General features: G+C 42.7%; 1 long non-coding RNA gene and 1 pseudogene across 1 annotated transcript in view; both read left to right on the top strand.

Moving 5' to 3' along the window:
• The window catches only part of LOC147038571 (uncharacterized), a 39,047-nt gene extending 26,272 nt beyond the window's left edge, over window positions 1–12,775 (top strand). Inside the window, exons 2-3 of the long non-coding RNA XR_015063821.1 lie at window positions 12,499–12,560; window positions 12,634–12,775. This is a non-coding gene — a long non-coding RNA (uncharacterized LOC147038571). The remainder of the gene's footprint in view (window positions 1–12,498; window positions 12,561–12,633) is intronic.
• On the top strand, window positions 3,210–3,448 carry LOC147038572 (U2 spliceosomal RNA; annotated as a pseudogene).
• Window positions 12,776–15,312: the final 2,537 nt, after the last annotated feature.

The following is a 15,312-nucleotide window of genomic DNA, read 5'->3' as shown; positions in this document are numbered from 1 at the left end:
CTCGTGTGTTTTAAAGGCCGGCTTCCTGATACCTTTCTATTGCAGAACGAGCGCGCATATTGTTGGATGAGTGGCAGTTGGGTAAGGTCACAAATTGGAGTCAGATTAGTAACTTGAGTTTATGTTAAATTAGAAATAAATTCCAACAATTTAAGCCTCTCGTTTGTGTATGTCACGTTAGCATACCGTATCGTTTAGCCTGTTGTTGCTGGTTCGTGTCTGTTTTTGGTGTTGGATTTTGACAAATACATTTGCCCTAAAAGTGCGACTTATACTCCGGAGCGACTTATATATGTTTTTTTTCACGTTATTGTGCATTTTATGGGTGGTGCGACTTATACTCCGGAGCGACTAAGATTACGCAGAAAGCGTAATCCTGATGTGAAACCGTACACAGACAAGATTTCGAGGTTGCTGAGGGAGTTTGAGAAACAATTTCAGGTCTTTAGCGGACTTGAGACAGAATTCGCAGTTTTTTGCTCACCATTCACAGTCAGAGCTTCTGATGTGCTTGTTGACATGCAACTTGAAATCATTGATTTGTAGTGTGATGTAGAATTAAAGGATACATTTGCCTCTGTGGGCTTGGACACATTTTATAAGTATCTCCTACCATGCTATCCTAAATTGACAGCACTGGCTGCAAAAATGTTGTCCGTGTCTGGGACTACCTACCTTTGTGAGCAAATTTTCTCACTAATGAACAGTAAATGAACAAAGCTACGCTCAAAGCTTACACATAAGCACTTAAATGAGATTCTGAAATTGGCTACTACCCAGGATATGATGCCTGATATTGATGCAGTTGTGCAGGCTATAAAATGCCAAGGTTCAGGGAGAAGTACTGAGTAAGACTGAATTTTATGGAATGCTGCTTTGAATGTTGCACTCCAAAATAAACAAATGTGAATATTTTCACTGGTAATTGCTGTGAAAGTTAGAAACAGATTTACAAGAGAAGAGTATTGTTAAGTGAAATATTATGTCTTATGCATGGCACATATGTTATCTATGTGTGTGTTTTTTTTTTTACATGTTATGCATTAACAGAGAAGGGGCAATATGTACTTAATCAAATGTCTGTTTAAAACAGCTGCCACTTGAAATTTCAAGTGTGTGGAAAATGGATTTTAAATTCGTTGATTTCTAAATTTAGATGTGGTTAACGTCCAAGGCAGTGTTTTTAGGTTCCACAAAACTGTTGACTAAATGTTTTAAAACATTGTACAATCACTGTAATCAGTTTTTTTTTAAATGTACAATGCACTTAAATATCCATCTATCCATCCATCCATCCATCCATCCATCCGTACCGCTTATCCTCACAATGGTCACGGAGGCATGCTGGAGCATATCCCAGCTGTCATCGGGCAGTTGGCGGGGGACACTCTGACCCGGTTGCCAGCCGATCGCACGGCACACAGAGACAAACAACCTTTCCCACTCACACTCTTAACTGTGAGGCGGACGTGCTATCCAATGCGCCACCGAGCTGCCTCCAACTTCCATTCCTTCCATATTTATCCCTCTGTAAACGCGGCCGCCACTTTGGCTTCACTGCATGTTTTGTAGAGACCGTTCTCATTCGAAAAAGACAAAATGTCACCCAGTTTCATCGTTTCCTCTTGTACTCGCACACGCTCCGACAGCCATTCAATCTAAAAAGAACTGCCGCATCTCTTATTTATTTTGACTTGGCGAGTGGATTTGTCGCTGCTCATTTGTTTCACCATGATTAGCTAATTTAGCATTTGCATCGCTTGACTCCGCCGCTGTCGATAGTTAGCTAACCTGCGAATGGGCAGGACAAATGTTCAGGCACTGTCAATCCTATGATTGGCTATGTAGCGTAAGTGAACCATATCATATCATTGGCTGGACACCTGTCAATTACTGATATACACTACAAAAAGGCAGAGAAAGAAAATAATTCGTCCACTTAATTAGATTAGATTACGTCTAACATTAGATATTAATCAATCAGTTTATGCAAAACGTTATTTGGTGCGCAGCATTTAGTTTCTTGTGCGCAGAGATCGCGCGACCAGTGCGCAATTTCGCAGCTGCGCAGCTAAGAGGGAACACTGCACATGACCCTTTGGTACAATGTAAAGTTGTAGCACCACAATTTTTGCTTTCCGGATAGCTGGCTCTGGCGTAGCCCCGACAGCCCTCTTCAACAGGGTAGGTGGTCGTGGACCAACCTACCTCTTCTGCGTATTTTTGCTTTCCGGGTAACTGGCTCTTGTGGATGATCACCAGGCCTTCTGCGAGTTGTTTCTTTCTTGTTACATTATAAATAAGGCGATGTAGGACAGCACTAACCTGGTTGTTGGTGGGGAAACCAGCTATGTATCCTCCGATTCCAAAGTTTTAATATAATTGTCAAGAAAATTCCATACAGTGGCCCAGCAATTAAGTATTGTGGCCGAGCGGTCTAAGGTGCTGGATCTAAAGCTCCAGTCTCTCCTGAGGTGTCGGTTCGAAATACCACCACAGCCCCTTCTGCATCAATTCAGGTCTGGTCTCCTTGCCCAACTCCTATCAGTGCAGCTGCAAAGTATCAAGACCCTTCAAAGGTCATATTGTTTCACCTCTGTTGTGTACAGGCTTCATTACATTATGAATAAAGCTCAGTCGGGAAGCACTAACCTGGATGCTGGTGGAGAAACCAACTTATCCGCCCTCACGTTTTAATAGAATTGTCAACAAAATTCAATGTCGAAACTGCAAGTGGTAGGTGGCAGAAAACGAAGAAGAAGAAAATAATAAGAAAAAGGACCATAAATTAGGCTCCCGCTGTCGTCGCCTTTCGTGACTGCGCTGGATTTGGTCTCCAGTCTCTCCTGAGGTGTGGGTTCAAATCCCACCACTGCCACTTCTGCATCAGTTTCACTCTATACTTATGGCCCGACTCTTTTCGGCGCATCCGTTGGTTACATATGATGACCCTGGAAAGTTCTTTGCGATTTATCAATCTTTGCCTTTCATGTTCATCGGGACTACCTTTTTAAGAGGTACCTACACTGTGTATTTGGATAGAGACTGCTGAAAGGAGACACATATATGCCTCGTGAACAAATAAGTCGGCAGACAAGTTTGCCGATTTATTAGTGCCCAGAAGAGCAGCACTCTGTTCCGTACTGTAACCGTCTGTGAGAATGGGTAGACAGGGAAGCCTGTAAGCGAGTCCGTCACTCATATATTCCATCGCTTCTTGGCCCTAAGGCTAAGATCAATTGTAGTATCTGTTCTTAGCTAGCTCGTAAGGCAATCACCTCGACTAATTTGCAAGTTCTCAGCCATGGCAGTGAACTTGACTCAGTTTGTGGAGGAAGTAGTGACAGAGCATTGTGTTACAAATAACCTTATACTTTTGTTACAGAATCTACTATGGTAAATTACTTTAATTGACTTTGCATTATTTTGTAGTTGTTTGGTATTCTTTGTTTCTTTCCTTTAATCTAAATCTCTTTAAGTGGTGCTTCCGCTATGGTAGCTCCCCATGCTGCCATGCGGAGGAACCATAGTGTACGCTTTACTTTTAAGGAAATGAATGGTGAGCCGCTGGTAATGTCAAGGTTAAACTTTTCCAGAAAGCTAATCCAACAAACCCTGAAATTTTACGCAGATGATTTGAACTGCATTATAACGTTGCCTTTTAGCAAAGGCTTTGATGTGAGCTTTTGCTCTGCGGTAAACCTCCGTGAGTTTTGGAATGGGTATAAAAATGTTAAATCCCTGTTCTCTTTGTTTAATGTAGAAAAGCTGACCGACAATGCTGCGAAAACGGTTATTGTCAGAATGTTTAATGAGACAGTGAATGCAGAGGACATTTGTTATTTTCTGGGAAGATATTGCACGGTTAAAGGCCAGGCTATGACGGTGAGTAGTGATGGGTCCTGTAACATCGATGCGTCGGCGCATGTGTCGAGCTCATAGAGCGAAGCCCTGTGTCGGTCCGCGTATCGCTTTAAACAAGTCACGTGACCGAAGGAGCAGCAGTATAGTCTGTCAAGGAAGCGTGCCAAAGCTCTGTTAAAGGAAGCGCATTGTCAACGGGATGGATCTGCTAAAAAAATATCTGATCTTTTGCGGTTCATCCTTGAAGATATCAAGAATTCTGGAGCAGCCCCAAGCCAGATACTGGGACAATAAAAAGACATTGCACTCCAGCCTCATCTGTGCCGTGTGAGTGGGTGTTTTCAAAGGCGGGAAATTGTGTCCAAAAAGTGCAACAGGCTCAATTTCAAAACATTCGAAAAACTTATTGTTTTAAATAAAGATTTGTAAAAAACTAATCCCAGTGCACTAGCATCCTCTTTCACAACACGTTCACTTAGATTTTCATGTTATGATACATGTTCACATTATTGATTGAATGTAACTAAAAAATAAAATATATTTTCAATTTAAATGAATATGTGAAAGAATACAATATAAAATATAATTACTTAAATTAATGAATGTATGTACTAAGTCATCAAATCAGTGTGAGTCGAGTCTGCCAGCAACGTTGCCTGTAGTATTTTTAAGGTCTACCGGGTGTCAGCAGTGAGCGACACAGTATCGACACAGTGTCAATACAGTTTGGTAATGTGTCTAAACGATAAACGAGGCCTCATGGACCCATCACTAACGGTGAGAGATGAAGATGGCATCTGGAATTGTTCCTGGCGGGCCCCCATTCAACAATGGGAGGACCCTCAGGGGTTCCAGGGCCTCAAAAATCTCCCATCAATGATAGTTTTGGGAGGAAACCAAGGCTACATAGATTATCAGGGCCAACCCAAGCTCTGCCGCAAGTGTGGACAGCATGGGCACTTTACAGAAGCGTGTGAGTAAATAATATCCCGGAAATGTAGAGTAATTGGTCACACTTTTGAAGAGTGTACCAATGGCAGAAGGTGCAATCTCTGTCAAGAACCTGATAATCTCTACAGAAAGTGCCCAAAGTCTTTTGCCAACTGAAGGCCGGGAGAGAATTTATAGGTGAAGGAAAATGAAGCTAACAAGCATTGTGGAAATTCTAATTTCCCTCCAAGGCCTGTAATTGGTGAGGAGGAAACAGGTGATGAGGGAACAGGTGATGAGAGAACAGGTAATGAGGGAACAGATGAGGAGAGGGAAGGGACGTGTGTCACCACCACCAACAGAGAACGCAAAGGAAATCGATAAAGTAGAAGAAATGCCTACAAGTAGTGGAGAGGAAACAATTGAGGAAAGGGGCATGTGGGAAGCAGACAAATGGAAAGTGACATGTCACAAAAAATAGCCACAGATGAGTTGAGTGCAGACACCCAGATTCATTGTGCGCAAAAAGCTAAACGACTCGCATCTGAACGGTCCTCTGAATCGCCGTCGACATCAGAAAAGAGAGGAAAGCCTGGGAGCCCAGATAGTGAGCTGGAAAAGTCCAGAGTATTCAATTCCTACTCAGCAAATGAAATCTCTTTTTCAAATATGGCTAAATTTGACACCCAAAAGCCGCAATACCATAAATTTAAGGTCGAGAGAGATGGACCGTAGTCAACAACATAAACAAGAGAACTCCCACTTAATGTAGGGGTCAGCACAACTGGAGTGCAATGGTTGAGGCTTGCCCTGGGTGAACCACCTTTTTGATCATGGTGTCTTCCCTGACAGGTAAGTATGAGTTGTACAAGTTGCCGGGCCGTCGTTTTCATCCCATCTTCAGTCACGGGCTTAATTGCTACTAGCGTGTGGCACACACACACTCAGTGGATGAAGCAGAATTTGTAGAACTGTTTAAATAGTACTTTTAGTTATTACAAAACCAAAGCATTATAAATTAGGTAAAAAAAATAGATTAAAAAACACTACCATCATGCTTTGCTTCTTTTTCTACCCGAAATTGCCCTGACCCGAGCACCTTTGTTCACCTCCTTTTTCTTAGAGTCGCCATCTCGTGGTGATGGCAGCAACAATAATAAACCATAAAAAATGACACAAACGACCCTACTGGTCAAAATGAGTCATTTATTCCATTAATGAGAATTACAATAACTTTTATATTTTGCTTCATGTTACCTGATCAAAATAAATAAAACTTCTCTCTGTATGTGCATTCACGTGTAACATTGAAGCAGGTGAAATATAGTGTTTCAATATGTAAATAAATACCATCACTGGAGGTTGATGGAACACATTATGTTTTGAAGGGCTGCTCTGTTTTAACAAGAAAAGACTGATGTGCTTATGGATGAAGATGACTTGTGATTGTGTTTGTGAACAGCAAAGAGGAGTGCTTGTGCAATTGAGGGTAATGGTTATTGTTTTTTATTCAAGAACAATATTTTTTGCCAAATTACAATAGACTGACATGTGCCCATTCAAATGGGTACCACCAGAAACAAAACTGCATTGATAAACGAGGGCTTAAGCGTGATTGTCTGTCTGCACTTGGCATAATTTCTCTGTTTATGTGAACCTGTTTACATATGTGTCAGTATGAATTATGTGACAGTATGACTGCTGCACGGAATATGATATTGGCAGTTATCCATTGCGATATTGGTATTTTAACATAGAGGTCAGCTAATTCCAAAATCTCTATATAAATCTAAATGGCCTCGGAGAAGAGAAGCGCCGTCCTAATTTGGCATTGTTTTTCTCTATGCCTATCCTTTTCTCTTCTCCTTTCTAAAGCTCAAATTTTGTCAACCAAAGTTGTGTGTCCCTGTTTCATCCAGAATATGTCCTTCTGATTAATTAACAATTGTGATTACTGATCTATTATCAGGTCAATTTAACATTAACACTATCTGCTGGTGAAATTGTTATTATTATGAATTATTAATTTGGAAAAACTAACTATTAACCTATTATAACTCGGCCCCCTTCCTCAGGTCTCTCATGTCAAGCTTTTGTCACCATCTTCTGGCGAAATTTTGATTTTCATTCAAGCCAATTGTCTAGGCCAGGGTTCAGCAACCCAAAATGTTCAAAGAGCCATATTGCCCCCCCCCCCCCCCAAAAAACAAAACATACCTGTCTGGAGCCGCAAAAATCTAAAAGGCTTTTATAATGCAACATAGACTGTCAATACACAAGTTGTATGCCTACCATTAAAATAATGTAAAGAAAAATAGTGGTATCAATTTGATAATTTCTTCTTGCGGCCCATTAGAGTTCACGTACCTGCATAGCAGAGCTGTCTGTTCGATATCGGTCATGTCACACAACTCATCCATTACAGGCAATTGAGAAAGCTGGAGCTGAATTGATGTCCTTGATCTGCTGATCGGTGATATTGTTTGTACGGAGAAGCATGTCTTGAATTTTCTGAATGATCTCGGTTTTGTTTTTGAAGTCCGAAAATAGACACTCTGATATTTTAAGAATGAATCCGTCATGAAGTCGCCATCGGTGAATGGTTTTCCGCGCTTTATTATCTCCCGGGCTGCCACAAAACTTGCAGCAGTAGTAAAATTTGGAGATGCAATCCACTTATTAAAACTGTTTTTTCGTTCCTCAAATTACACCTTTCCTCTCAGTTCCAACAGCAAATTTAGCATGCTTTAGCTGAAAATGTCGGTCCAAATTCCTCTTCTTGTTATTCGACAACTTCTCATTCCAAATCAAACATGCAGGCAATGCTTCAGCATTGGCAATGAAAGCAAAGAGTTCAGTCCATTCTTTCTTAAAGCCTCTGTTCTCATCATCAATCATTCTCTTTTTGCCTTTTGAATCCATGGCCCATCACTCACGCACACTCATCACTTTGTTTACAACTCATCTGTGATGTGACGCAGGCTATGACGCAATTTTCCTGTTTGGCGTCATTCTTAAATTCAGTATTTTTAATATATTTACAACTACATACACTTTTAAAGCATAAAAATTCTTGTGTCATGATAACCATCTAAAAAAACATATTTAAAAAACCAACAACAACAACAAAAAAAACGTATTTTTCCATTTTTACGCATTTTTGCAAAACTCCAGGGAGCCGCCAGGGGCGTGCTAAAGAGCCGCATGCGGCTCCGGAGCCGCAGGTTGCCGACCCCTGGTCTAGGCCAAATCCAACACTTTTTCACGCACCATCTTAACCTCTATGTCACTCGTCAAGTGAAATGAAGTTTGTAGGAGTTACAGATTTGTCAAGAAGAATGGTCAAATATACCTTCAAACAGAATCCAGACTATCATTGGAACCTATAGGAAGTGTTCAGAGCAATCCCTTCAGTTTTATATGCGCAATCACAGAACACCTCTTTCGTGGAAATCTTTTTTGGGTTTTTTTCAAATTCAAAACATAGATGTTCTTTACTGGCGCACAAAATAAACCGTGTATGAACATCCCCTTGTTCAAAGAATAAAACCAACACAATGCATGATTTCACAAAAAAATAATATACCAGCAAATCAGTGCAACTTCTGCTGTTGCCTTTGCGGGACCAGTTCAGATATGCGTTATCACAAATTTATAAATCAGATTTGTTTGGACCTCCGCATTGGAGGCTCTGCCAAACACCTGAGACCGACTCACCGAACCCCTAGGGTTCGACCGAACCCAGGTTAAGAACCCCTGGTCTCAAGGCTGTTATTCCTGCAAAAGGAGGATCTACTAAATATTGATGTCATTTTACTGTTGGGGTGCAAATGTATGCACCTGCCTACTTTTGTTTAAATGATTGCACACTGTCTGCAAATCCTACAAATTTCATTTCACTTCTCAAATATCACTGTGTTTATTACTGCCGTCATCCACCATGCATTGATTCGGGCCATCTGACACAGCCGCTGAAGTGATGGGAACTGTTATTCATAATAACGGTGTCGTATTAAATGAGAATCACTGATAGTTGTTTTTTGGTGAAATATTTTTTTTAATGCTGTTAATAAATGCATTTGTTTTCAAAAAGCTTTTTTTTGAATATCCATGCTTTACTACCTACTAAAGGCCAAAACCTTTTATGCAATGACCTTTAAGTGTCATTGATATTACTTCACACAAACACTACATTCATCTGCTTCTGGTTTGGCCCCCCGGTCAAAATTTAGAACCCAATTCGGCCCGCAAGTCAAGAAGTTTGCCCACCCCTGCCCTAGACCAACGAGGCGCAATGAAGGCCAACAGAATGGCTATCATTAATGAAGACATAATGAACACAATTCAACTATTTAGCCGCAATGAAAGCTTGCAGACCATGGTACATTCCGTGTAACGTTGGCCTGTCAAACACTCCACACAACAATGGACAACAGTGTTTCAAAGAAGAGCTCGTCCGGGAGTTACTCCGAGGTAATCAGGCACCCTAAGGGAGAATCATTCCCCTGCACCAATGAGCCCCATAGTAGACCAGCTGACCTCGTTATATTATGACTGGTAGCCCATGTGACATGGACCTGAAGACTGAATGTCAGTGATTAATGGAATAAACGGAATCTGGTTGGCCTAAGCCTCCCAATTCCCTAACGTCAAGCCCTAACGCTAACCCTAAAACCCTCACAATAAGCAAACCCTAATAATTAACCCTTAACCTGCGAACCCGCGAACCGTAACCTCCTTACCTAACCTCCTTTCAAATTTTAAAAGCGTGTCCCTCGAAAGGCTTACACAATTAGTTAGTGCGGCTAAACAAACAACATGTTTACTTGACCTGCTTCCAGCCAAACTAAAGAATTATTTCAAATCTTAGGACCGTCCGTTTTAAATATAATTAATCTGTCTGTCTCCTCTGGGATAGTGCCAACAGCCTTTAAAACCGCTATTATTAAACCGCTACTTAAGCGACCAAATCTTGACCTGGATTGTCTTAGTAACTATAGGCCAGTTTCAAATCTCCCATTCATAGCAAAACTGCTTGAAAAAGTAGTAGCGCAGCAGCTTATTGATTACATGGTCGCTAATAATCGATATGAATCTTTTCAGTCTGGGTTTAGAGCTAATCATTCCACTGAGACAGCACTTGCTAAAGTGACTAATGATCTCCTCTTAGCTATGGATTCAAATACTTCATCGGTATTGTTACTACTCGATCTTAGTGCTGCCTTCGACACTGTTGACTTCAATATTTTATTAGAGCGTCTTAAAGGTTGTGTTGGTATTTCGGGGTCAGCACTAGGCTGGTTTCATTGGTATCTATCAGACAGGACGCACCGAGTGGTCCATGGCAATGCATCCTCTGAGCTCTATAAAGTTACGTGTGGTGTCCCACAGGGATCGGTACTAGGACCAATTCTATTTAATATTTATATGACTCCGCTTGGGGACATAATACGTAAATATAATATTAGTTTTCAATGTTACGCGGATGACACCCAATTATATATGCCATTATCAATGACAGATCCGCGGGACTGTTGTAATCTTGAGGCATGCCTTGCGGAGATCAAGCAATGGATGTCTCTCAACTTCCTTCGTCTGAACCCAGATAAAACTGAGATGTTGATAATTGGTCCAGCTCGTTATCAACATTTATTTAAGGAAACTGCTATAACTCTAGATAACCGTACTATCACTCAGAGTGATACTGTAACTAATCTCGGGGTAATATTTGACCAAACGCTCTCCTTTCAAAAGCACATTAAGAATATAACCAGAATAGCATTTTTTCTCCTTCGTAATATTGCTAAGATTCGCCCAATCCTCTCGACCGGTGATGCGGAAATTATTATACATGCATTTATCACGTCGCACCTGGACTACTGTAATGCATTATTCTCTGGTCTTCCCAAGTCCAGCATCAAAAGTCTACAGTTAGTACAAAATGCTGCTGCAAGGCTGCTCTCACGGACAAGAAAATGTGATCACATTACCCCTATATTAGCCAATTTACACTGGCTCCCAGTCCATTTAAGATGTGACTTCAAGGTTCTTCTATTAACCTATAAATCATTGCATGGCTTAGCGCCTTCATATCTCGTCGACTTAGTTGTTCCTTATGTTCTGTCTCGTAACCTTCGTTCGCAAAACGCTAGTCTTTTAGTGACACCGAGGGCCAAGAAAATGTCTGCAGGGGCTAGAGCATTTTCTATTCGGGCTCCAGAGCTCTGGAATGCCCTACCAATGGATATTAGAACTGCTACCTCAGTAGAAACATTTAAGACACGTTTAAAGACGTATTTCTATGATATGGCCTTTAATTAACCTGTAGTAGCCGATTCGGCTGGAGTGTGTTTTTGCTCCCTCTCCCCAACCCCACTCCCACCACCCCTCCCCGGCTGGGGAGGTGGTTAGGTGACACCCAAGCTGACGACGGCTATCTAGATTCTCGTGGACCAATTCAGCATGAGGGAACTGCAGCGGAATACCCTCCTAGAGGACACTGCCAGGACAATCGAAGGCACCTCCGACAGCTCTTGGCTTTGGCCTGGACATCCACTTTTTGATTTCCATATTATGTATTTTATGTGCCCTCTTTGCATCCATTGCAGCCTGGTGATCCTGAAAGGGGGATCCTTCCATCTGTGGTCCCTTCTCAAGGTTTCTCATTTTTCCCCTGGTAGGGTTTTTTGAGTTTTTCCTTGCCATTTTTGGGAGCCCAAGATCAGGGGATGCTTTGAGAATAATTGTCAATTGATTGTCTATGTGAAGCCCTTTGAGACTGCTTGTGATTTAGGGCTATACAAATAAACTTGACTTGACTTGACTTGACTTATGTTTAACCCTAATCTCTAATGCTCCCCCGAAAGGTAGTGGTATCTAAACTTGAAGGCAGGCATATACGAACAGGACCAGCAGAATTGTTTTAGAAACCTTTACAGACGGTTAAAATCCACATCATAGTTATAAGCGCATCTGTTCTGTTAGCGTTCTCCCCCCCACCCCCCCACCACCCCCACTCCTTTTCCGCTCTGTGCCCCGTGCAACTTTAGGACTCGGACCACTGTCTAGTTCATCTGATCCCAGCCTACAGGCAGAAGCTACAAACTTCTGTTTTAGTTCGTCACCTGTGGTGAGGACTGTGGGGAAATGGACAGTCGAGTCAAAGCAGAACCTCCAACACTGCTTTGATTGCACCGATTAGGGTGTTTTTGAAGCTGCAACTTCAGACCTGCATGAATTTACTGATACTGTGACATCATACATCAGCTTTTCTGAGGACTTCTGTGTGCAGACTATGATCTTCTGCACGTACAACAAACGGTGGTTTACACCAAACTTCAGGATGCTGCGCAAAGCCAAGGAGGAGGCCTACAGGTGTGGGGACTGTGACCTGTTCAGGCAGGCCACGAACACATTGACCCGAGGGATCAGGAAAGCTAAGAAAAGCTATAGGCAGAGTTTGGAGAGACACCTCTCTGCCAATCCTAATCCCTCATCAGTGTGGAAAGGCCTGCAGAGCATCACAAGCTTCAAGAGACCAACCCCCCATCCTGCTTGCAAACCAGCTAAACAGTTTTTACTGCAGGTTTGAACGGTCCAGCCACACAACGGGACCTCCTGCAGCACAATCAACTTCCACACCTCCTCCAACAACACCCCTGTTCACACCTCCATCTCCGTTATCACCTACTCTCTCTCTTTCAGAAGCCGCGCCAATACTTCAGATCCGTGAGAAGGAGGTGTGTCAGATGTTCCGGAGAAAGAAGGTCAGGCCCAGACGGCGTGTCCCCCTCCTGTCTGAAAGTCTGTGTTGAACAGCTGGCACCCACCTTTGCACAGATCTTCAACCATTCCCTGGAGCTGTGTGAGGTGCCCTCAAGCTTCAAAAGATCCACCATCGTTTCAGTGGCCAAGAAGACCGCCATCACAGGTTTGAATGATTATAGACCTGTCACCCTGATATCTGTGGTCATGAAATCCTTTGAGAGGCTAGTGTTGAGCCACCTGAAGGACATCCCGGGCCCCCTGCTCGACCCCCTGCAGTTTGCCTACCGGGCAAACAGGTCGGTGGATGATCCGGTCAACATGGGACTGCACTACATCCTGCATCACCTAGACACCCCAGGAATGTACGCCAGGATCCTGTTTGTGGACTTCAGCTCGACGTTCAACACCATCACCCCCGACATCCTACACCAGAAGCTCATCCAGCTCGCGGTGCCTGCCTCCACCTGTCAGTGGATCACCAGCTTCCTGACCAACAGGAGACAATATGTGAGGCTGGGGACCATCACTTCTGACACGCGGACCACCAGCACTGGCGCCCCCCAGGGGTGCATACTCTCCCCACTGCTCTTCTCTCTCTACACCAACGATTGCTCCTCAGGCGACTTTTCGGTGAAGCTCCTGAAGTATGCGGACGACACCACTCTCATCGGACTGATCCGGGACGGTGACGAGACTGCGTACAGACAAGAAGTGGAGCAGCTGGTCCACTGGTGCAGCCAAAACCACCTGGACCTGTACCCGCTCAAGACCGTGGAGTATGTATGTATGAATTTACTCACAGCAAACTGCATTGACCAGGAATCAAACCCGAGCCTCCCGCGTAGCAGGCAAGAATCCTACCACTGGACTACCAATGCAACTTGTAGCAGCTACCTATCAGATTTTGGAAAGATGACTCCAGCCATCACAAACTGCTGTCGAACTCATTGGTTTTCTTTTTGTCAAACTGTCGAAGCGAATCTAATTAGAAACCAGAATTAGCTTTCACCCAAATGCTAAATAATGTTAAGGTTGACTTGGAAAAGGTGTCAATTATTGTCCTAATAGGTTTCAATGGACACATGTAATATGGTAGCTCACAATATACTGTTGAACGGGGAGGAAACTTGGGTCTCACCGATAGCTGTCCCCGTCAATATTCTTTGGAGCACCCCATCTTACAGCCAGTGTCAAATATTGAACAGAGTCCGTTAATGATCCTAGGAAACGTCCTGACATGGTATGCGCTGCTTCTCACTCTCTGACGCCATATTTAGAGAACTGATGGCTGAGTCTACCGTGCAATGCACAAGGAAGTTGTGGAAGTACACAATAAACTATCAATGGGGAATTTCACTAAGTACATTGTCCCCTCAGCCTATTGAACAGAAGGCCTTTGAACTGCCATCTGAAGAGCACTTGCCATCACTGGTAATGGGTGCTCACTTAGGCTTGACAACTGGGGCTGATGTAGGAGGATGTTGTAGATACAAGGGAAAGGCGGCTGTTCTACAGGAGTTTAAATCCACAATATATGCAGGGGTTTTGGTTTTGGTGAACCATCAGGCAGGATTCAGCTGGCGTTGGTGCTGGCTGCTGTCTCTGTGAGACAGGGTCGGTCCCAACAGCTTGAGAGTGAGGTGTTATGGTGTCATAATTGTATGCTGCCTTTACGTCACATCACGTATAAACAATTCTGGAGTATCCACATTTTGACGAGGATTTTTTTCTATTTGTAATGTTAGTCACGCATAATCACATTGGTGACCCATCAGACAAGATTAGGCAGGCATTGGTGCTGGATGCTCTCTCTGTGGGCAACACAGTACTGTAGTGGTCTAACAATAACCTTGAACTGCGGGCTGGTTGGCCGCTGTTACTTTTTTCCTTTGTCTTTTGGCTTTGCTTTGATGGCTACGCACTTATTGGCTTTCTTTGTGGCACTGTTGTGTGGCAGCCTTATAGGAGCCTATTGAGTTGTGCGTCTTTTATATACCCGCTCTGTGGTATGAATGCTGCTGGAGCCTGAATTTCCCCACCCCCGGGATCAATAAAGTTTCAATCAATCAATCAATCAACCAACCAATCAATCAATCAATCAATCAATCAATCAATCAATCAATCAATCAATCAATCAATCAATCAATTAATTACCCAATCAATCAAACAATCAATCAACTGTCTGTGGCTTTGAAAACTGGGCAATATGACCATCCGGAAAGGTAAGTGTTCCTCTTTTTGTGTCAGATCAGCAGCAAAAGCCTAGTGTCTCAATGACATCCAGCCCTAAGTTTACAGTCAGCACCCAGATCTGCGACCAAAAAATCCAACAAAAGTTCTCTTTGGATAATATCAAGGTCACCAGTGAGTCACTCACAATTTATGCTCACTCACCAGTGACAGTCATTTTAAGACTGAGGTCGAGACAGTCGTGCCGTTCCCTTTTTCCTTAGGTGTTAGCAGACTTGGATGTTTTTTTACCTAAATGTCAGTGGTTTGAAGGAAGCCTATATTAATCACAATCTATTTTAGGGCAATGAATGTGCACAAATCATATTGAATGATGGTACTGGATGTATGAAATTAGTGGTCTCAAACAAGCCTATATTAATCACCATGTATTTTAAGGCAACAAATGTGCAGAACTCATATTGAATGATGACAAGTTATGTTGACACGGTATGTACGTTGTGCCAAGATATACGTACTTTGGATGTGAAACAAGATCATGAAAATTCGACGAGGATGTGA

This window comes from Syngnathus leptorhynchus, unplaced genomic scaffold, assembly GCF_054491065.1.
Source record: "Syngnathus leptorhynchus isolate UIUO unplaced genomic scaffold, UIUO_Slep HiC_scaffold_48, whole genome shotgun sequence".
Classification (NCBI taxonomy): domain Eukaryota; kingdom Metazoa; phylum Chordata; class Actinopteri; order Syngnathiformes; family Syngnathidae; genus Syngnathus; species Syngnathus leptorhynchus.
This window is presented reverse-complemented; position numbering and strand designations above follow the sequence as displayed.